Consider the following 22,921-nt stretch of genomic DNA (forward strand, 5'->3'; position numbering starts at 1 on the left):
ATAGTTGCTATAAGAGCAGTGCCGGCCACTGGACCCCTCCCCTGGCTAATTATGAGATGTAAACACGAGAACAGTTTTCTCCAAATCATGTTGCCCTGAAAAAGACAGGATCTCAAAGCTTTATTCAACTGTGGAGGAAATAGGACAGTTAAACAGATAATGAAGGAAGTGCTCCACTGACCCATTGCCACAGGGGCATGATCTAAAATGGCTCCCACATCGAAATTTAGATTTAAATCTTGCATACCAGGGAGCTATCCTGTTGTGTGTACTAACACAGATGTCAGATTGAATGGAAACACTGTAGACCCATTCTCCAAAAAAACATTTACAATGAGTGAGGTTCAACTTAAAAAAAAAAATACTCCAAAGAAAAGCCATAATGATGGATTTGGTGGACTAGTCTTCGGAGCTGAGTTAGCTGGCTTAGCTTCCATTTGCTCTGCCAGACACAACTTCAGTAAACTGGAACTTGAAAAATAAAGTACTTTTACTTGAGCCAGGAATTAAAAGTTCTAATGACAATAATTTTACTGCAATTTAACTAGTTTCTGCTCTGAAGAAAGATATAGGCGTGCCCTTGGAGATGCTGAGGCTCATCCTCAACCATTTGTTTCTTTTTTGGGGGGGGCTCCTTCTAATGTGTGATCTGGGAATTTAGGACTTCAGTATGGAGCAAGAACAGCTGAATTCAAATATACTCTTCAAAATGTCATAGGTTTGGGGTTTTTGTTCATTTGTTTTGTATGTGTGGTTTAATTAAACCAGTTTCTTGGTTGTTAATATTGGATGATGGTAACAATGGGGTTTAAATGCTGGAATCAGAAAATTCTGCCGAAGAACATCACTAAAATACATTTCTTTGACACTTTTCTGTAAGGGCATTTTTTATTGTGTCATCTGCATAAATCTGCAGGTGATGGTCTCAATATTTCATCTACATATTCAGGTATACACAGAGACAAATAGTCCATATAAAACCATGGATAGTAATAGGCAGCCACATGTTACTGTGAGTTAAATTTAAAAAAAAAATTGGAGAGGGTTCTCACTGTTAACATGTTTGAGTGCCTGTCAGATTTGTTGTCGACAGCTGTGGAAAGAAAATTACAATACATTTCAACTAATTGCTGAAAATGAATCCAAGTGCAATTTACTAGGGTATGATTAATTGTTGACACTTTTTATACTCAAGCAGAAGAAGTTGCCAAGCATAGTTTCTTCATTATCAATGGCCATGGATGGATGATATAAAACATAACCAACATTTATCTCCTGAGGGCACCTCATTACAAAAGCTAATTGTGACAGGCCTGATGTCGCTTTCCTACTACCAGCTGAAATAGAGGAAATATTCAGTGAAGCACTTCGAAGTACATCCTAGCTTGCTTGCATGATTAAAAAGTTTCACCTTCAATTCTGCTTTCTTCCTGTTGCATTTCTGTGATTTGTACCCTGCCGGTTTAAAAGCTCTGGTGAGAGTACAACTTAGGAAGTGATAAACCCTTCATTTTTTATTTTGTTTACTTCAGCTTTGCAAAAATGCGTCTTTAAAGGACTGTTTTGCATTCTTATAGTTTACTGCATGTGCACACAATTAAACCGGAAACATCATTATGTTTGAAAAATAAAGTAAACCCTTTTCAAAGAGGAAAGAAATGGTGGAGGCAATCATAAAACATCTGGATGTCTTACACTTCTAGGAGTTAAATGACTGTTTTAGAAGAAACTTCCTTTAAGAGTGAATGTGAATACTGAGAGAGACCTGCAGAAATATAAGTAGGAAAGGAAAGGTTCCTCCTGTGCAAGCACCGAATAATCGCTGACTCCTAGAGGGACACCGCTTTAGAAATATAAGTAACACTTTGATATATTTTAAGAGAGATTAAACAATAAACATTCAAGACTCTTGCATCTGTGGCCAACCAAATTTAATCATATTAACAGAGATAAAGAAAGTAATCTGATCTTTTGGCATGTGAACATTTGCCAGTTCCAAGCAGACTGATACAGCCACAACGTAATAATAAAACAAAGGTGGTTTTGTTTTGTTTTTTTGTTTTTTTTGCATGACACCCCATGCAAACACTGGCCATAGCACTTTGTGTAGTATTGCTCACTCTTGCAGGCAAAACTACAATGCTGTCAGTGCTGCTGTAAAGAAATTGTAGCCTAAACCCAAGTGTACTTAGCTGGAAATAGATCTCACTGAAATCAGTAGGAATTAGAAGAGCCACACTATGCTAGATTTGGTTTTCTCTATTGTACAGGAAAATAGTGTTCTGAAGGTGGGTGGAGGTGGTTTATATCTGGTGCCTGACTGGGTCCGGGAGTCCATCAGACTCCCCCCCAAATCCAGCTTGGTGAGCTGCCCCCCCACCTGCTGTGCTGCGTGAGTGGCCAGGACTTGCTAAACCCATCATGCCCAGCAGCCGCCCGTCCTCCTTTCAAGGAGCCAACTGTTACGCAAGATGGGGCTCTGCGTTTTCATATATTTACTGTTGCGCACAATGGCAGCCATAAAGGGCCATTTCCACATCATTAGAGGCCTCATGTTGTGGAAATAGCCCTTTCTGGCCACTGTTGTGTGCAACAGTAAATATATGAAAATATAGAGCCCCATCTTGCATAAACGTTGGCGCCTTGCAAGGAGGAGCAGGCAACTGCGGCACACTCCCAGACAGCTCTCCGAGCCCTCCAGGGGTCACGCAGCCTGGCTCACGTCAGCGAGCGGAAGCAGCAGAGGCAGCTGCTCGAGCACCCGCTGTGCACGGACTCCGGTGAGCCTGCCCATCCCTATTTACATCTATTCCTTTGTCACGGTAAGATAATTTCCTGTTGAGATTCAGACTTGCAAAAGCTATCCACCTCTGCAGGGATGAGGGGTCTTAGATTGGACCCAAAGCACTAAATATGCAAGAACATTATTTTTTTCCTCTATTAATTTTAAAATGTTAGAAATGAAAGTAAAAATAACAACAACTGTATCTTAAGATAAGTCACTCAGTAACCTCAGCAGGAACCAGTGTGGCATTTGTTACTCATAGTTTTCTGCAACTTGAACTGAAGGTCAAACGTCAAGTGGTGATTTTTGTTTAACTGTCAAGTGGGCCATCAGGTACTTTAATTTGCAAGGTTGAAGTGGGCCTGAATTCATCTGCCATTCTTCCCCTTGACGTCTTTCTCCTGTATTTTTTCCACTTTTTTTACTTAACCATTGTCCCCATTATTTCCCTCTACCCTCTCCTCCTCTCTTTTGAAAGCTTTCACCTTCCTATCTCCTTTCCTGTACACTTTTCTTCTCATTCCATCTCCGCTCTCCATCTGTCTCTTATCTTAAAAGGTGTATAGAATGATTTGAAAACCTATATCGGAGAGTTTGCTACTTGCAGTGCCTTTCTGCCAGCCCTCTATGTGTTCTGTTCTGCTGACTTGCAAGGATTATCACATTCCTCTTAGTGATTGACTGACAGGGCTCCTTCAGGTTGTGCTAATTCAGCATCTCAGTAGGGCTACAGGATACTCCTTGCACTGTGAGGCATGAAGAAGGGGCTACTAACCAGGTCAGTTCTATGCTGAAAGTGTTTTCCATATTTATTTTCTATTCTCATTCAACTTGATAGAAAATAAATTGCTTTTGATTTTCCCCCCCAAAGGACAAGGGAATTTCAGTGAAATTCTTGTAGGCAGGGTTCTTGCACTTGCCAAAGTTATGAGTTGGCTGAAGTGTGTGTGCCCTTTCCTTCATTGTATAATAATATTTATGGTCTGCAGCCTCCCCGGCTCCCCACATTTCAATTAAAGCCAAGGGGAAAACATCATGAGGTAACTCCTCCCATTGGGGACTTTTTCAGATCAGGAAGTGTGGGCAACTGGGGATGCTGCAAAGCAATGGAGAAATGTATAATAGAATGAAAAATCACAGGACCCTTGGCCACCACACAGTCATGAGATATGCTGAAAAACCAAAAGAAATTCAGAAGTGCCCTGAGAATCTGGCAGAAAAATGGAAGCCTCTTTCACAGGGAAGAAAACATTGGAAATTGGAGGACAGATTTTGACACAGCGCTAAAACCAGGTCTTCCTTTCTTTTAAAAAATGAAATGGAGTAACTGTGAGTATTTTTTGCAAGGTTATAGAATGGTTCCAGTGTGCAAATTATGTTTCATACTAGGACTCTTTTTAAAGGTGATAGTGTGTAATATGGGTAATTGGGCTTTTGGATTACATCTTAATCAAATGAAAAAAAAATACAATTTAGTTAACCAAAAACAGAATTTGTGCTGTTTAACATCTGCATTTTTAAATTATGAAAGTGAGAGTAAGTGCCTTTGCATATACAGTCAATTGCCAATATAAGTTAATTAATATTGATTGAGTATAGTGTAATGCCTGAGAGACTGAACTGAGAACCAAAAAATTGTAGAGTCATAGATTTGGAAGGGGCATCCAAGGTCACCTATTTTTGTTGATGCAGGAAGTCCATACAACATTTCTCTGCCATGAACTCACTAAGTGACCTTTGACAAGCTCCCCTGGCTCAGCCTCAGAGTCAGTACGCTATCTGCGATCTAGAAATGATAATACTAGCATTTCTTGGTTGTCCAAATTACTGATATATAGGGCTTTTACTCAAGTACAAAGATCTTCATGGCTTTTAGTCAATTACATTTCCACATATTTGCATATGTACCATAATTCTGATGGGACAAGAAAGCTTGCTTTATTTTATTTTATGTTATTGTATTTATTACATTTCTATATCACCCAGTAGCTGAAGCTCTTTGCGTGGCACTCAACAATTAAAACCAGAAAATACAACATGATAAAATGCAATATAAAAGTTTTAAACTACAGTATAAAATCAAAATCAAAATAAAATCAAAATGAAATATAGCAGCAGTGCAAAGGTTTAAAGTACACTAACAGATTTGAAAGAACAGGAACTGAAAGACTAAAATGCCTGGGAAAATAAGTTCTTCACCTGGTGCAGAAAAGAGCACAGTGTAGGTGCCAGGTGAGCCTCTCTAGGAAGCTCATTCCACAATCAGGGTACCACAACAGAAAAGGCCCTCTTCTTAGTAGCCACCCACCTCAATTCCTTTGGTGGGGGATCCAGAGAAGGACTGCTGAAGGCAATCTTAGTGTCTAGGCAGGTATATATGAGAGGAGATGATCTTTCAGGTAACCTGGCCCCAAGCTGTTTAGGGCTTCGAATATTAATACAAGCCCTTTGAATTGGGCCTGGAAATGGACTGGCAGCTTGTGCAGATCATAAAGCACTGGCATAATGTGATCATATTGGCCAGTCCCTGTTAACAATCACACTGCCCTAGTTTGGACCAGCTGAATTTTCCAGACCATTTTCAAAGGCAGCCCCACATATAATGCATTTCAGTAATCCCAACAAGAGGTTACCAGGGCATGGATAACTGTAGCTAGGCTATCTCTATCCAGACAAGAACGTAGTTGGCATATCAGTCTAAGCTGACAAAAGGTGCTCCATGCTACTGAGTCCACCTGTGCTTCTAGTGACAGTGTTGTGTCCGAGAGAACCCGCAAACTATGAACCTGATCCTTTAGGAGGAGTGCAACCCCCTCCAGAACAGGTTGAACATCACTTAGCCAGGCAGACAAAACCACCCACTAACAGTACCTCCATTTTGTTTGGATTGAGTGTCAGTTTATTGGTCCTCATCCAGTCCATTACCACACCCAGGTACTGATTCACAACAGCCACTGCCTTACCTGGATTTGATGAAAAGGATAGATAGAGCTGGGTGCCATCTGCATATTGGTGACACCTTAGCCCACACCTCCAGATAACCTGGATTACATGTAGATGTTGAACTGCATAGGGGATAGAAAAGAGCCCTGTGGAACCTTGTAGTATAGCTGCCAAGGCACATAGTAATAATCCCTCAGCACCACCTTCTGGAATCAGCCATCCAGGTAGGAGCAGAACCATTGCAACTCAATGTCTCCAATTCCTAACCCAGACAACCTATCTATAAGAATACCATGGTCAATGGCTCTAAGAGGCGGTAAGAGGTCCAATGGGATCAACACCCCCCCCATCCATCTCTCTCAACAAAGGTTATCCCGCAGGGCAACTAAGGCAGTTTCTGTTCCAACACCAGGCCTGAAGCCTGATAGAAATGGGTCTAGATAATCAGTTTCATACAAGAGTGCCTGGAGTTGACTGTCAGCCACCCTCTCGAGCACCTTGCCCAGGAAGGGGATGTTGGCTACTGGCCTATAGTTGTTAAAACATCATCCGGGTCCAGGTTAGGCTTGTTCAGGAGTGGCCTAATTACCATGTCCTTTAAAGAGGGCAGTACCACCCCTCTCTCAAGGAAGAATTTACAAATTCCTGGACCCAGCTGGACATCCCCCTCCCCATTAGACGTAATAAGCCATGAAGGTGGTTGATTGAACTTGACCAAGCACCATGTCTGCATTCTTGGTCCTCAACAACTTTTATATGATCTCCCAAGTTGTATCAGATTCTATTTTGGAAACAAACTGTGCTTTATGTTAAACATGTAGCTTGACATTGCATATTTACCCTTTTCTACTTTAAGTAGCAGCTGCAAAGAGATCCAGTCAGGACTGCTGCCAGTACCACAGTGAGGAAGGGGTGGTGGTGGTGGTTTTTAACACTTAACCATGCACTATGATACTGACCCCCACCCCAAATATTCTATTTGAAATGGGAGCGAAGTTGCTATTGGTGCCAAAGCAGTATATAAATGCTAGGTTGTTTATGGTTGTTGTTATTGTTATTTGGAAATCTCTCAAGAGCTGTATATTAAAAAAATAGCACCATATTCTCTGACCAGTAATCTAATATTTTAAATCTCTTTTGCAACATGTGAATAGGATATCTCATATTAACTTGATGCAGAATGAGGTCAATATCACATGAATAGCAAACTCAGTCTCCAAGCATCTGCCATGTAGCCAGTATGGCACCACTTGTGAACAAGAGGGGGGTGTCAGCATGCTGATGGGAACCCCGTGTTTGCAGAAGTACTTTTTTCTTTTCAAGAAAAAAAACCTAAGTGGCCAACCCCCTTCCCAAATATAGGCTAATGAGGATCAAGCATGTTCAGTGGCCACAAAATGCTGACAGGCTATTGGGGAGGCCAGGAAACTGGGTGGGGGGAGTGAATGGAATTGAGCAGCTGGAAACCTGAACAGGAGCACTCCAGCCTGCAACATTTTGTTGCAGGCCCCACTTGTAATACATCAATTTTACATTCTTTTAGTGATTTCCCACACAATGGTAACAATGGCCAAACAATGGTAACTAGAAAAAGACTTCTAATTGTGATCTATTTAATTAACATATATAAAATATATAAAATACATTATTTAAGAAAATAATCCAAAGTAACTCCCAGACTTTTAAAACCGCTTTCCTCAACCTGGTGCTGGCCTTTGGGGTACAACTCCCATCTTCCTGACCATTGGACATGCTGGCTGGTACTGATGGCAGTTGAAGTCTGCAACATTTGGAGGGCACCAGGTTACAGAAGGCTGCTTTCAAACAATAATCATACTCTTGTCATGACAGTTATTGGGCCAAGAGTCACAATGATCCCTAATGTTTTCTTAATAATCTTGACTATTCCTTTTAATATTATCGTGCCTCCAATTCTTCCTTGATGCACCTTGTACATCTTTCTTTGTATAGGTTTTTTTTTTTTAAGATGGTTGTGAGTGGGAGTGAAGGATCTGGATGGTATGAACTAGGGTTGGCGGAGAATTTCTCCCCGAAACTTTGGGGGGCCGAGCGCCAACGTGTTCGGCCCCCCAAACAAGTTTCGGGGAGAAATTCTCCGAACCCCCCCGCACCCCCCCCCCGGGACGGGACTTACCTTTGCCAAATGTCCCTCCCGGCGGCGGGTCCTGGCGGCGGTTCATCAGGTCTTCATCAGGGGCGGAGGTGGCAGCTGATCTTTCGACCGGCTGCCGCCGCCACCATTCCAATAAAACTAAAAAAAAACAAACGCCCCCGTGATAGGCTATGTGATGATTAACGTAGCCTATCACGGCTAGATTTGCAAAGTCAGCCATGATAGGCTACGTAAATCGTCACGTAGCCTATCACGGGTGACTTTAAAAAAAAAAAAGCACGTACGGATAATGGCGGCCCCCATAGGGAGCCGCCATTCCCATTCCTTATTTGGTCGCTGTAGTGTACGTAAAGATTACGTAGACTACGGCGAAAATAAGGGCAACGCTATTTGTGTTGCCCTTATTTTCGCTGTAGTCTACGTAAAGATTTACGTAGACTACAGCGACCAAATAAGGAACGCGAATGGCGGCTCCCTATGGGGGCCGCCATTTGTGTACGCGCTTTTTTTATTTTTTTAAAGTCACCCGTGATAGGCTATGTGACGATTTACGTAGCCTATCACGGCTGACTTTGCAGATCTAGCCGTGATAGGCTACGTTAATCGTCACGTAGCCTATCACGGGGGTGTTTTTTTTTAACTTTTAATTTCGCGGTCGGGCGAGGCGAGGCGCCTCCTCCCCGGCCTGAATTTCAGCCGGGCGAGGCGGGAAGCCTCCCCCCCCGGCCTGAACTTCGGGGGGAGAGCAGCAAAGCGCCTCCCCCCCACCATGAAAAGCTGCGAGACCAGGTAAGTGTGTTTCGTGCACGCCTAGTATGAACTGAATTTCTGTCACGCTACATCAGGGTGGATAGTATCGCTAATGGTTAAGGATGATGGAAATTGTAGGCCAAAATTTCTGGAGGGCCAGAAGTTGCCTACCCATGATCTACATCCTGGCACATACAGGCTGGCTGCTCCCAGATAAGCGCTGGAAAAAAGGGAAAGACACCGATCACGGTGGCCAAGGCCAACAACATTATTACTTGCATCTTATAATTTCACTGTTTTTGCTCTGGCACTGACAGCATGGGGATTTTTATTCTACTTTTAAACATTTTTATCTTGCTCTTCAGCCAGAAGGGCTGCTGAAGCAGCTTACAGATTGCCTTTGCCTGTATGTCCTCACTTTAAAATCACCAGCAAAGGCCTTTCTCACTTGCACACCTTTGAAAGTAAGTTAGGGATGCTGGAGAAATTCGAGATGGACTAAAATAAGCTCAGATTTCTAAGAATCCGACCAGTGGAATCCACTGTGGAGTGAATAAATGAATACATCTCTGGCGTCCTCAGCCTCCTTCCCTCCCACCCTGCAGAACCCTAGCTAGACAGGCAAAAAGCCCATCTGGCAAAAATGCAGAGCAGGAGGAGTGCTGAGGAGCTCCTCCCACTCTGCATAGGATGCCCAGGCTGACAGGAATCTGGATAGGATTGCGGCCTTAATAAATTTTTGCTGTTTTATTATTGTATGGGGATTTTATTATGTAGACCAGCCTGGGAAGGCCTTTGCCCTTAAAGGGAGCATAGAAATACTTCAAAGAAATAATTAAAGAATAAATACAATTCTAAATAGTTGCAAACTGAATTCTTGATTTTGTTTCATGCTATCTGCCTTGCTGAAGGGGCCAATATCCTACTAGCTTAAAAAAAAGAAAGCCATCATAACCAAGTTGCAATTTTTTTTTTCTAACTGCAGTAAAGGGCTATCTTGTACTGGCACATTTTGAGGGGGGAGAAAGGTATCTTACTTTTTCCTAGGACAATCATTTTTAATCATTTGCTTAGCAAAACAGTTTATTAAGCAGTGAAGGATAGTGAACCATAAAGTTTAATTTGCCTTTTTTAATTGAGTTGTTAATTAGCGCCCCACCACAGTTGGTAACTCCCAACTTGCTTCTGTTTTTGCTTTTGTATCTGAGACACTTTAAGGAATCCAATCTATTTTGGCTTCCCTGAGCAGGCACCTCCATGAATCAAATCAATAGGTGATTATGTTCTTACTGTGCTGGGTCTTCAGTGAGTGCATATTAATTACGTTAGTGGTTAATGATCAGACAAGAAGTATGGGAATCCTAGTAAGGGTGATTTAACAAAAAAGACAGAAATAATATTCAGAACTTTCTGCATTTTAAAGTAAAGGAACATGTGTGCTTATTTGTACAACCGTGCCTCTCTCATACAAGCTGGTAGTTGCTAAGGGTAGTTTGAAACTGCAAATGAGCCTCAGTTCACATTTCATTTAACCTAGGAATGCTTACAGAATTCACTCTTTGCAAATTCTGATACAAATTGACCTGATCCACAACTCCCAATAACTTAGTTATCCATTGGGTTTAGCACGTTTCAAATTTTCCAATGCAGTTCTCAGCTCAGAATATGTGCCACGTACATATTAAAATGTGAATTTACATGCATTTTCGTTTAAAAGTCAAAGCTTAATGCAGAAACAAGATATAATGGATTTGTTGGGAAACACATGTGAAAGTGACATGGGCCAGAAATAGGTGTCCACCCATCCCTAATTACAGCAGCAATATATTGCTATGGATGCATCCCTCTGCATAATTTGTTGGGTTGAACTCAGTGAAACTCACAGTTCTGAGTGTCTCGTCACCACATATGTGGTCTGAAGCATGTAATACGGCAACTGTGTGGAAGCTAAGTAGGTCTGGGTCTGGCCATCGGTTGGGAGACTGCCTACGAGATGAGTAGTGCTTTGAGCTTCACGTAGCCTCAAACCGGCCAGAGAGTTTCAGCTATTGGGCGGTATAGAAAATGAATGAATGAATGAATGAACCATAGCTCAGTGGTTGATTTGCCTCTTGTAATTTTGGTGGCTTCCAATCAAATGGCAAGGAATTTGCAGGCTATGTACAACCCCTTGAGGGCATTATATGTGCAAAATTTCAGGCAGATTGGATAGAGACAAAGGTGAAAATTGAAAGTGAATATACCCAGCATACATTGCCTTCCATGCTGTTTTTTGTTCTCATTCATTTTACATGAAAACAAATGGGGTGCTTTAATTTCATTTTTCATATGCCTTTAAAATGAGCATACATCCCTATTAAAGGGATAAAATATAAGTATCTTCATCATGTCCGTAAAATGTTGTGTAAATATGGAAGTGGCTGGCTTGGAAAGTGGTGGCAAGGTCTGGGCAGCTACAAGGCACTTCTTGGTTCAACAGTATGAATGGGGCCTGTGCTTACAAGAGACAGAGTGGACTGGTGAGGCAGCAGGAAGTGAGGTTCTCCATGACATCCAGGCAACCTCAGTAAAAGATCGTCACACCAGGAGGCTCTTCTGTTGCTCCAGATGCCAACCCCAATGATACCAGGACTGCCGTAGAGTTAGTCCCTTACCTTAACCCACTCACTTCTCCTTTGCCTGGAACACCTAAGCTGAATGGTATTGTTAGTACGTTTGTTAATACCGTCCTGTTAAAAGTCTGATTTCCTATTCTAATTAAAATAGAGGCTTGACTCTGCTGGGATGGGCATTGGTTACAGGATGTATAGGATAGAGAGCTTTGGCTACGGGGCGGTATATAAATGTAATAAATAACAACAACAAACAACAATAATCAAAATGTATGGATTGTGCAAAATCCATTCTATCTGTATTTCATGGATTGTCAGGCACCTTTTGTTCCATGCTTCTCCCATTGACAGAATTGGATTTTATTTTTGTTTTTGAATTCGCACAAATTTGCACCTGCAAAAATGCACAAATCTCCCCCCCCCCCCCGTGCACATTTTCATGCTTTAGCCTATGGGAAAATGAACATTTTGGTCAGTTTTCTTTTGTTTTTTTACGATGAAATTTACACAAAATTCCTAAAGGTTAGAACAAATGGTCCACAAGTCTGTGGAAACTGCCCGACAGGGGAAAACCCAGTCCACTGCAGAATCCACGGGTCAGATTTATGAAATCTGAACTCATTTGGTTCCGTTGCAGATTTCTCCAACGTCTCTAATAGATTAAAGCCACTTTACAGTGGAGCCTTGCCCAGTGACATTCCTACAGGGCTAACACAGCTACACTCCCTCCTTTGTGGAAAGAGCACCTCAGGCTATGGCATAATCACCCCATGCCTGGCAGTGATAATGTACTTCTCAGTGAGGTGGTAAATTTGTGTCTGGGGGGTGTACCCACTCAAATAGCAAGTTGGGACTTACATGCTTGAATGCTTCCAGATAGGGGAGTGGGGACTGCACATGTCAAGTCAAGGGATGATTGTTTTGTTTCAGTTCAGTTTTGATAGGAATTTACTAACATTCACAACATTTTTCATATTCAGGACAAAATGAACTTGAGATTTTGTTAAAAAATGATGTGTGAGAAGCCGAAATTGACAGATTTTTCCCTCCAGGCCCAGGGCTTTGAGTGTGTTGCTCTTAAAATTCCAGAGTTAAATCCCTGTGTATTCCACAATGTTAGTGCTGAAATTAGGGTTGCCACCTCTTTTGTTCTGACAGGCTTCTCATCTTTAACAGCTACATGGCAGGCAGATGAAACATTCTCTTCTGCATATTGTGCATAGCTATACCTGTTGAATTTGACTGATGCAGAAGGGTGAGAGTTTTTGTTTCCATTCACTTTTGGTAAGAATTTACTGAAATTTGCCAAGTTCATATTCAGGAGAGAAATAACTTTGAGGTTTTTTTTTTTTTTAAAAAATTATTGTGGGGAAATGTGAAACTGACAGATTTGCCCATCTCTGGTCATGACTTGAATGAAACCCTCTCCTCAATATGTCAGTTTCCTATTTACTGTTTGTTTATTTTGTTTGTTGTAGGGAGGAGCATTTCCTCATGTAATCCCCCAGCTTCAGATTGTAGTGGTACAGTGCAGAGACACACCGCTTTGCCCCTGCAATGCAAACTAGTGTATGGTCTTAGACATTATTTGAAGTAAAAGGTAATTGAACACTTTGCTTCTGAAGGAGAATTATGCAGTATAGACACAAAATCAACTTGGAGTTCTGTTTCATGCTGAATTTGATAGAGCACCTTCCCATAGTTCCTGTACCTGGTTTGAATGTAGAGGTATGCCATATAATTCCCCCCGAAGAATGCTTTAATAGGAAGTAACCAGTAAGACTATTAAAAGCATAATGAGAACCTCATTCACTTTCCTGTCAGTCTTCAGAGCCGTAAGTGGTTCCTAATTTGCACAAGATTGGAATAGCATTGAAAAATTACTTAACTAAGTGAAACACTCGTTGGATTTTCAGTTTTTTGTTAGCATCCCTTGTAATGCATTATAATGCAGTTGTGTTGAAATGCAGTGACATATGCTGCAAGTTCTAATACTCCCTCCTGTGTCCGTATATATGAGAATTTGTTCCAAAATACCAGAATGTGCCATTAAGTCACAGAAATGTGATTTTTGTGTGTGTGTGTGTGTGTGTGTGTGTGTGTGGAGTGGCATAGTTAGGCTAGGATAGTGGTGCTGTCAGGATAGCCCATTGGGGTAGTAGATGCAGAATGAGCAGGAGGCTGTGGACTACACATAGGGCTGAGTTACCAAATGTTGAAGTAAGTGAAGTAATACATATTGGGCAGTTTCCAGCACTTCTGCTATTGATGTACCACTAGCATAAACAATCTGTAGTGTAAGCTGGCATGACAGTTTTCTTGAGAAAAGCCATCGTACCAGCATACACTATTGGTATACAACCAGAGATTGCTTCAATAGTGTAAGTAGAGAGGCAGTATTGGATACTGCCCATTACTATCTATATTTGGGCTGTGCATGTGTGGGAGGGGGAGACCATTCAATCCAGACGCTAACTGCACCATTGGCTGGGAAAGCAGCAGGACATGAACAGTCTAGTAGCTTGTCCACTCCAGTCCTGTTGTCCTGGGAAGCAGTGTGTCTTTTAAAGCTCTAGCCTGAGTTTGCAAACTCCCTACACCAAGGGGCTGGGTGGAAAGTTGGAGGAGTGACCTCTAAAAGGCCAGTGCCAGGTCTTGGAATATCTAGGAATGCAAACTCTTCCTGAAGCTCTTGGGTGATGTTAGACTTCACTGCCTGGCGTTTGCAAATGCCTTGATCTTCAACTTGTAGTGTACCTCTGTGGAGCTAGAAGACTTTGTCTCTACCTCCTACAACTAACTACCCTCCCTGGTCTTCTGGACCATCTGACCCTTCTGTATGCATAATTTATAGATATTTGTTTTTTTAAAAACAAGGAATGGAGGAGAAATTTGTTCCATTTACATTTTAATGTGAATATGCCTAATTTCATGCTTTTGAACCACTTCGTAAACCAGAAGTCTGTTATCCTTCAAAATTTGCATGTCTCTGAATTATACAATGGAGTTCACCAATTAAAAAAAGGGCACACAAAAATGAATGTAGTAGGGAAAGGAATATTCAAAAATGCATTATATATTAAGATTCATTATATATTATATATTAAGAAAATTGCTTGGAAGAAATGCATATTTGGCAAAAGGCTTAGAAAAATGCATGTGAAACTTTTTAAAAAATTCTGAGAATTGGGGCAAACCAAACTTAATACTTGTTAAATTCAAATTCTCAGTTTGATATGAACCAAGTTTAAATTGGACAGAGAAGAAACTGAGAGAAACTGAAGTTTTAACCATCCTTGTTTTAAACAGACACACACAACTTAGCATTTATATATCACATTTTAGTGTTCATGAGTTCACCAGCTTCACCACACTGGCTTTTGGGCTTCTGATTTTTAAGGTCTGTGAAAAGAACTTGCAGAGTAACATGTTTACCCTTACAATTACTCTTGCATTTGGTGCTGATAGTGTTTTCCAAAATAAGCAAATCCTGATTAATAAGCCAAGCCTATTAATCAGGATAATTTTCTTTTTGTTTTTGTTTTCCCAAGAGCAGGCTTTTAGAGAGGAATACTTCTAGCTTTATTCCTTTATTTGTTAATGTTCTTTCTCATCTGAAAGGTCACCTATAATTTCATGTTAATAGCAAACCTTTATCTAAACTAATGGCAAAATAATTTAAAATATATTAAACACTCTCAGTTCAGCATTAATATGTGCATTATGCAAATTCAGAGTATTATGCAAAATATTTTCTAGATAGTTATTATTCATATGTTGTTCCTTTTACCCCCTTTAATATATCATAAATAATTAAAAGTGTCTTTGGGGTTCATTTACTTGTGTTTCTGAAGAGCATGCATTTGGAGAGTTGCTTCTAACTTAACTGTTCTTTTTTTTCTTACTCCTCGGAATGATGGCTGTTAATTAACATGTAGGATGGGTGGGGAACCTATGTCCCTCCAGATGTTATTGGACTGCAGCTCCCATCAGCCTCAGCCAGCATGGCCAATCTAGGAGTTTTTAAAAATAAGATCTTAACAACCTTCAGGGTTGTTTCCCCCCCCCCCATAAACAGTACCGAACGAGCTTGAGATGTATTTTCTTTTCTTTTTTTAATGTAGGAGAGACTGAAACTGACGGATTTGCTCATCCAGACCGAGGGCTTTGGGTGCTCAGCTGGTCAAAGTCTGGGTTTGAATCTGTCAGGGTGGACACTGAGCCCATAGAATCCCTGAGTAATTCTGATTCTGAGGAAGAGGAGCTGCTCCTGGGAGAGGAGCGCGCTCCTCTTTCCCAGGGCCAACAGCTGACGGAGATTCCTCCCACCGGCATTCCTAGCTTAGATAGCGGTCCTGGGAGTGACAGAGTGCGGGAAGCAGACTTGATGGATGCGCGACGCCGACGCAGGGAGCGGCGCCAAATGGAGGGCGCGGAAAGGAGGCATAGTGCCCGGTTGGTGAGCAAACAACGGCTGCGCCCAGAGGACCCAAGGGAAAAGGGGAGGGACTCTCTCTAGCCCATAAGTTCAGGGTCTGCCAGTAATTCCCTTTCAAATGGGGACCAACTGTTCCAACTTAGGGCATAGGTACTCTGCTGCTCAGATCTAGTTGCTAACGGTAGAGTTGTTAAGTTGTAGAAGAAGAATAAAGCTTTGAAAGGAATCCCTTTGTCTGTGTCTAGACTTGGCTACTGGATTAGACTGAGAGAGGCCTCCGAGGAGCCCTTGACAGCATCTCTGTATATTCAGCAATCCTCGTGTTGCCCAATTAGGGTTGCCACCTCTTCTTATTTTTTCTTCTGTCAGGCTCCTCATCTTTAACAGCCATAGGGCAGTCAGGTAGAACGTGTTCCTTTCTGTGCTGGAAATAGCTGTCGTTATTGATTTTGGGTGGTACAAATGGGTGAGAATTCCATTTGCTTCATTTCTGATAAGGACTCACCAGAATTCACCTTGTTTTCATAACTGGAAAGAACTTGAGGTTAAGGATGGGCAACCCTACCCCCTGTGCCCACCCTGCACACCGCTGGCTGGACCCTTGCCACTTACTCGACCCTGTTCTAGGGATGGCGGAGAATTTCTCCACGAATCTCCGGGAGGCCAAATGCCAACGCATTTGGCCCCCCGAAATTGGTGGTGAAATTCTCCACCGGCCCTCCGCCCCCCCCCCCGGGATTGGACTTACCTCATGCGCGTGAATTACCTCGTGAATGTCCCTCTCGGCGGCGGGTCCTGGTGGCGTTTTGGTGGGGGCGGCGGCGGCAGCCGGTTTTCTGACTGGCTGCCGCCCCCATTGCAAAATAAAAAAGGAAAGTAAAAAACAAACAAACACACACACCCATGATAGGCTACGTAACGATTTACGTAGCCTATCACGGCTAGATTTCCAAAGTCAGCCGTGATAGGCTACGTAAATCATCACATAGCCTATCACGGGTGACTTTGAAAAAAAAAAAAGCACGTATGCAAATGGCAGCGCCCATGGGGCGCCGCCATTTGCGTTCCTTAGTTTGGCACGTCTAGTCTACGTAAAGATTTACATAGACTACGGCGAAAATAAGGGACCGCTATTTGTGTTGCCCTTATTTTTGCCATAGTCTACGTAAATCTTTACGTAGACTAGACGTGCCAAACTAAGGAATGCAAATGGCGGCGCCCATGGGCGCCGCCATTTGTGTACGCGCTTTTTTTTTTTCAAAGTCACCCGTGATAGGCTACGTGACGATTTACGTAGCCTATCACGGCTGACTTTGGAAATCTAGCCGTGATAGGCTACGTAAATCGTTACATAGCCTATCACGGGTGTGTGTGTGTGTTTTTTTACTTTCCTTTTTTTTTCGTGGTCGGGTAGACGGGGCACTCCTCCCCGGCCTGAATTTCGGCGGCGAGGGATGGGGCGCCTCCCCCCCCGGCCTGAATTTCGGCCGGGCAAGGCGGGGCGCCTCCCCCCCCTCACCTGAACTTCGGGGGGAGAACCGAAGCGCCTCCCCCCCACCGCGAAGCATGCTGCGGGACCAGGTAAGTCCCTTTCGTCCATCCCTACCCTGTTCGGCATGCTGTGGGCACCTGGTGAGCGGTGCGTGGCTCCTCTTCTTCCTGTGAACTTCCATTATGAGTAGAAGTCATGGGTAAGCTACTTAAGTAAATCACGATTTCCGCAAAATGGTGGCTGTAAGTATTGCCTTTTACGCAAAATTACAAGCATAAATCGACTAATTCGACCACTTACGCTTGTAATTCCGCATAAATGGTGTTATTTATGGCTGCAATTTTGTGGAAATCACGATTTATGTAAGTAGCTTACCCACAATTTCTATGCAAAATGGTGCTCACCGGGATCCCTGCCCTTGCCCAACTCAGTGCACACTGTGTCGGGCAAGTATGGGATCTGCAGCTTGGCATCTGGGGGGTAGGGGAGAGCTGGTGAGAAATCGTTGAGCTTGATCCCCAAATGGATATCCTCTGGCCTCCCTACTTGAGACTGATCCCTACTCTCAAAGCAGATGGTGAGCCTCTGTAAGGAATAATGGTTTTTGCAATGTGAGAATTCTTGGTGCGTGGGTGTGCCAAACTCTGGTTAAATGTATACCAATAGGGATATGAAAAAAGTTCAGTTGTCAAGGTTTTTGTTTCTTTCTTTTTACAAATTTATACAGTCCACACACACATGGCCCAGAAGTGGACCTGATCAGTTTGTGCTTGGAAATCTGTATGTTTCTGAGCTTGCTATACATTCCATAAAGCAAAACAGAAACAACATTGTACAACAACATTTGAAGCTGAACCCTGACAAGACTGAGGTACTTTTGGTTGGAGACAAGAGGAGGTTGGGGGATGTTGACCTGGTGTTGAATGGGGTATGGCTACCCTTGAACGACCAGGTCCGCAGCCTGGGGGTCATTTTGGACTCCCAGCTGTCCATGGAGGCTCAGGTGTCAGCTGTGAGCCGGACAGCGCTGTATCAACTCCATCTGATACGGCGGCTGTGCCCCTTCCTTCCCGACCATCTGCTCCCATCGGTAGTACATGCCCTGGTCTCCTCTCGTTTAGACTACTGTAATGCGCTCTACATGGGGTTACCCTTGAAGACGGTTCAGAAACTGCAGCTGGTACAGAACGCGGTGGCTCGCCTGATTAAAGGCAGCCGCCGGCGAGATCACATCACTCCAGTGCTGAAGCACTGGTTACCAGTTGTTTTCTGGGCCAAATTCAAGGTGTTGGTTTTGACCTTTAAAACCCTATATGGTTCCGGCCCAGCCTATCTTAAGGAGCGCCTCCAGCAGCACCAGACAGGCTGCTTAACAAGATCAGCCTCGGATGGCCTTCTCTCTGTCCCATCAGCCAGGACAGCTAGACTGGTGGGGATGAGGGAGAGGGCCTTTTCTGTGGTGGCCCCCACTCTGTTGAACTCCCTCCCTAGGGAACTTCGTCATGCCCCCTCTTTAATGAGCTTCCGTCGTGCATTAAAAATGTGGTTGTTCAGGCAGGCATTTGGGGTGGGTTAGGGTATTTTAGAAAATGTTTTTATTGTAGAATTTTATTGTTTTAAACTGTTTTATTGTATGTTGTACATTTCCCAGAGTGGCTGTGTGACCAGCCAGATGGGCGATTAATAAATTTAATAATAATAATAATAATAATTTGAAAATGAGCAAAAATGTGCATTTCCAAAATGTGCACAAACATTCTTTAGCCAATGGGTGCATGCATCTTGAAATGTGTATGTTTAAAAATGTGAATGTTAATGTGCATCTTTAAAAAAAATGCATACAGATCCCCATATGGAGATTTGTTCATACAGACAAGCTCATGCAGAATGGGATGGAAAGAGCTCATCCTCAAATCTTTGCCAGACTGAGACTGACAGATTCATCCATCCCTATACCACAATATTTATCATACTTCTATCCTACTCCTCCCTTCTGACAAGGAGCCAAAGGTGGGATTCCTAGAGTTACGTAATTTTATCCTTACAACACTCCCCATGATTTAGGTTAGAGAGATGGTCACCCAAGGCTTTCAGTGAACTTTCATGCTGAATGGTGATTAGGATCTGGGTTTTCCAACTCCCGTTCCAATGCTCTAAACTCTTGCATTTCTGTATTACTGAAATTAAAAATGTATACATTTGTTTGCAGGCTTGCAGAATTTTATTTATTTACGTTTTCATTCCATCTTTCCATTACTATGTTGGCTGGCTGTGAGGCAGAATGTTTTTTCTCCAAATGATGGTCTTTAAACTTTCCTCAGTTATAATGAGCAAAGGTTAGGGTAGTCAGTGAGTGTTGGCAGGAAGGGATGCATTATTTCCTAGTTCCCTTTGAAATGAGAACACAGTCTTGTTTGAGTCCTATGGAATGGGGAGAAGGTATCATTACCTGAGTAAGCCTTGCAACCTTCTCTACCCAAGGAATCATGCTCAAGACTGGATCTTGCATACTGGAAGCTGTGCTGTCTCCCATGTTGTGTCATCCCTTTGTAATTGTCCTTCCAAAAGACCATAGTCTGGAAACATTCCTGTATGCATTCCAACACCAGCCTAACCACCTGTCCCCAGCATTTGCTTGGTTCTGTTAAAACATATGACTGATTTGTGCTCTGTTGTTGTTGCTTTTTTAATCTTGTATATAGAAATGGGTGAGAATATTGTTACGGTTGAGTTTTGATAAATATTTACCAAATTTCACAAATTTCTTCATATTTGGGACAGAAAGAACATGAGACTTAAAGAAAACAATGGATGTGGGAGAAAGTGAAACTGAGATTCGTCCATCGAGGCCCAGGACTTTGAGTGCTTTGCTCTTATTTATGTATATATTTATTTAACAATATTTATGAATCACTTACAGTAAAGAAATTTGTAAGCAATGTACAGAGGGCAGGATTACCTTTCCGGAAATGCCTGGAAAAGGTATGTTTTTAGTAGGTACCAGGAGCCCAGAAGGCTTTTGGTGCTTGCCTAATTTGTAGTGGTAGGAAGTTCCTCCTAAAAGTCTGGGTTTGAATCACTGTGTATTTGACACAGTAGTGAATTAGGGGTTCGACCTCTTTTTATCTGACAGGTGCCTCATCTTTAACATCTATATGGCAAGCAGGTACAACATAATTCTCTCCCTCTACTTCACTGTACAAACAAATGGGTTCCCTCTTCTCCAAAGGCATGATTACCTTCAGTGTGCATTGGATTTGGATGAAGCCTGAAGCCTGAGCAGAATTGGGTCACATAGGTCCAGCTCTGTTGCATCCCAAAGGTAAAGCAGGCTTCCTTCTGAAGCCAACAGAACTGAAGCAGCTCCTGAATGAGGCTTTGTTTCACACACCCATGGATACAATGCACACCCACTTTATGTCTCTAGATATTATCTTCTGCTTTTGTTTCTCTAAATGCTGCAGGGGGAGAGGGAAAGAGTGTGGTTAAGTGACTGAGAGGTTCACCTTTTAATCTAAGGTCACATTTTACCATGTCAAATCACTGTGCTTTGGGAGAGAAACTGTGAGATGGCCATTCTTTTAATGTCACCACACTTCTCTATGAAAAAGCCTTAAACTCATTTTCAAGCATCATAACTCCCTATCCTTCTAAAACTTTTCAGGTTCCTTGCTTGGAGATGCCTCTGTGACGTGTGCCATTATGATATAAATTGACCCCCAAAACATGGGGGGGGGAGTGAATCTCTCCCCCTTCAAAAAATTTGAAGAGACCTCTTCCACATGAACTGCTGCACCTATCCTTCTGAAACATTACAGTTTCCATAGGGCTACCTCTAGGCCGAACATAATTTCCAGAACAGTGTTCCATAAGGAACATAGGACAATACATGTGTCCTCTTTGAAAGACCCTCAAAATGCCAAGGCCTCTTTTACACAAAAATTGTTCTGTCATTCTGAAACTTGGCAGGCTTGATCCCCTCAGAAAGGGCAAAGTGTCCTGACAATTTCAATCCCTATCACAAAGACACCTACACCTCTTTTTTCTGGCACTGAGCAGGCACAATCCTCTCTTGACAGATGACTGTTCATGAAACTATCATCTAATTCTAACCAAGTTGAAACCTTGCTCACTTTCGGATTTCCCATGATCATCAATGGGAAGCACAAAACCTCAGTTTTCCAGACCTTGACTTGTATTCAGTACTGATTCAAAGTTAACCAACTCTGAATTGGTCTGAGCAAAAGGTTTATTTATTTATTTATTTACATTTATATCCCACCTTTCTTCCATTATGGAACTCAAGGTGGCTACGTGTGGTTCCCAGGTGGTCTCCCCTCCAAGCACTGACCAGACCCAAACCTGCTTAGCTTCAGCAAGGCGGCTGCCTCACGTGCCTTCAGACTATGCCCTGGGACGAGACTATTGCAAATCCCTCTAATTTTGTTTCCTTTCCCCAACCCCATTTTACACAAATTATTGGGAAATTATGAAACCAGGAACTAACATCACCCAAATGAATTATGCCCTCATATTTCAACCAAATATTTGCTTATGTTTCATTGATTTCCTAACAGAATACATGATTTAAAATTCCAAGCAGTCCATTTAAATGATCTACATGTTGTGGAAGAGGGGGGAGCCAGCAACACTTATGAGGTAAATAGATTGTTCTGGAGAGGTATCTTGGGTGTCTTACGTTATCTATTTTATTAGCTTTGGCCTGGTTTAATAAAAAAAAATGTGGAGACAGCAATACTAAAAGCAAACTGATTATATCATCACAAAACAATTGCAACAGAGAAAGAGGGGGAGGTTGGATGGGAAGATTGCTAAGAAAAAGAGAAAAAACATATTGTTATAACAAAGGAGAAGAAAGATACTGAAAGATTTCTTCTCAGAACTTACAAAAAATATGTAATCCACTATAAGCTGCCCTGAAACATTAAAGCACACACACGCACCAAAAGCATAAACAAACAAAAAGGTCCATGTAACTTTCCCAGTAGCTTGACTTTATCCATGCTTGGTGGGTAAAAGTAATAGCTAAGCAGGGGGCAAGATCAAGGTTTATATGGAGTGATGCAGAAAGAGAAACATCACATCTTCGGAGGAATGGCACATTTCGGGGAGAGGAGGATCAAATAATAAATGAATGTCAATACCAGATTTCTCAGGTTTATTAAAGTCTGTTTTTCTCAGGACAATGTGGGAGGGTGAGAGGACTATTCACATTTTATAATATTTTCATCCTCCCTTCTTGCAAGGGTCAGTTTACATTTTCCTTTATTGTATGGCTTGAAGAATTATGTGTGACTCATGGTTATTTATTCCCTATTTTTGGTATATCATTTAAAGGGGGACTATCTAGAATCTCATCTGCTATAGGATGGGAATTTCAATCAATCCCAGGTGTAAGCAACTGGAAGCTTGTTCCTTGTGTATGCATGCTAGGGATGGATGAATCTGGAAGTTTTGCTTTCTCTTACATTTGTATTTTTAAAATTTCAAGTTCTTTCTGTCCTGGATGTAGAAATATGAATTTTGGTAAACTGGTCCCAAAAACAAACTGAAATTCTTAGTCATCCCTACTCTGAGAGCCAACCCTTCACAAAACTCATGTGGTATGGCCCAGATATAAGTGGAGGGTACTAAGGGTAGCACCATCCCTTGTTGAGATGTAACCATATTCTTAGGGAGCATGTTCATCCACAATCATTGTGTTCACTTAGATCAGTAGGGCAAGCTTGCTCCAAGTCATTCCAAG

Source organism: Heloderma suspectum, chromosome 12, assembly GCF_057233095.1.
Source record: "Heloderma suspectum isolate Gila_16-S chromosome 12, 16-S_ref, whole genome shotgun sequence".
Taxonomy (NCBI): Eukaryota; Metazoa; Chordata; class Lepidosauria; order Squamata; family Helodermatidae; genus Heloderma; species Heloderma suspectum.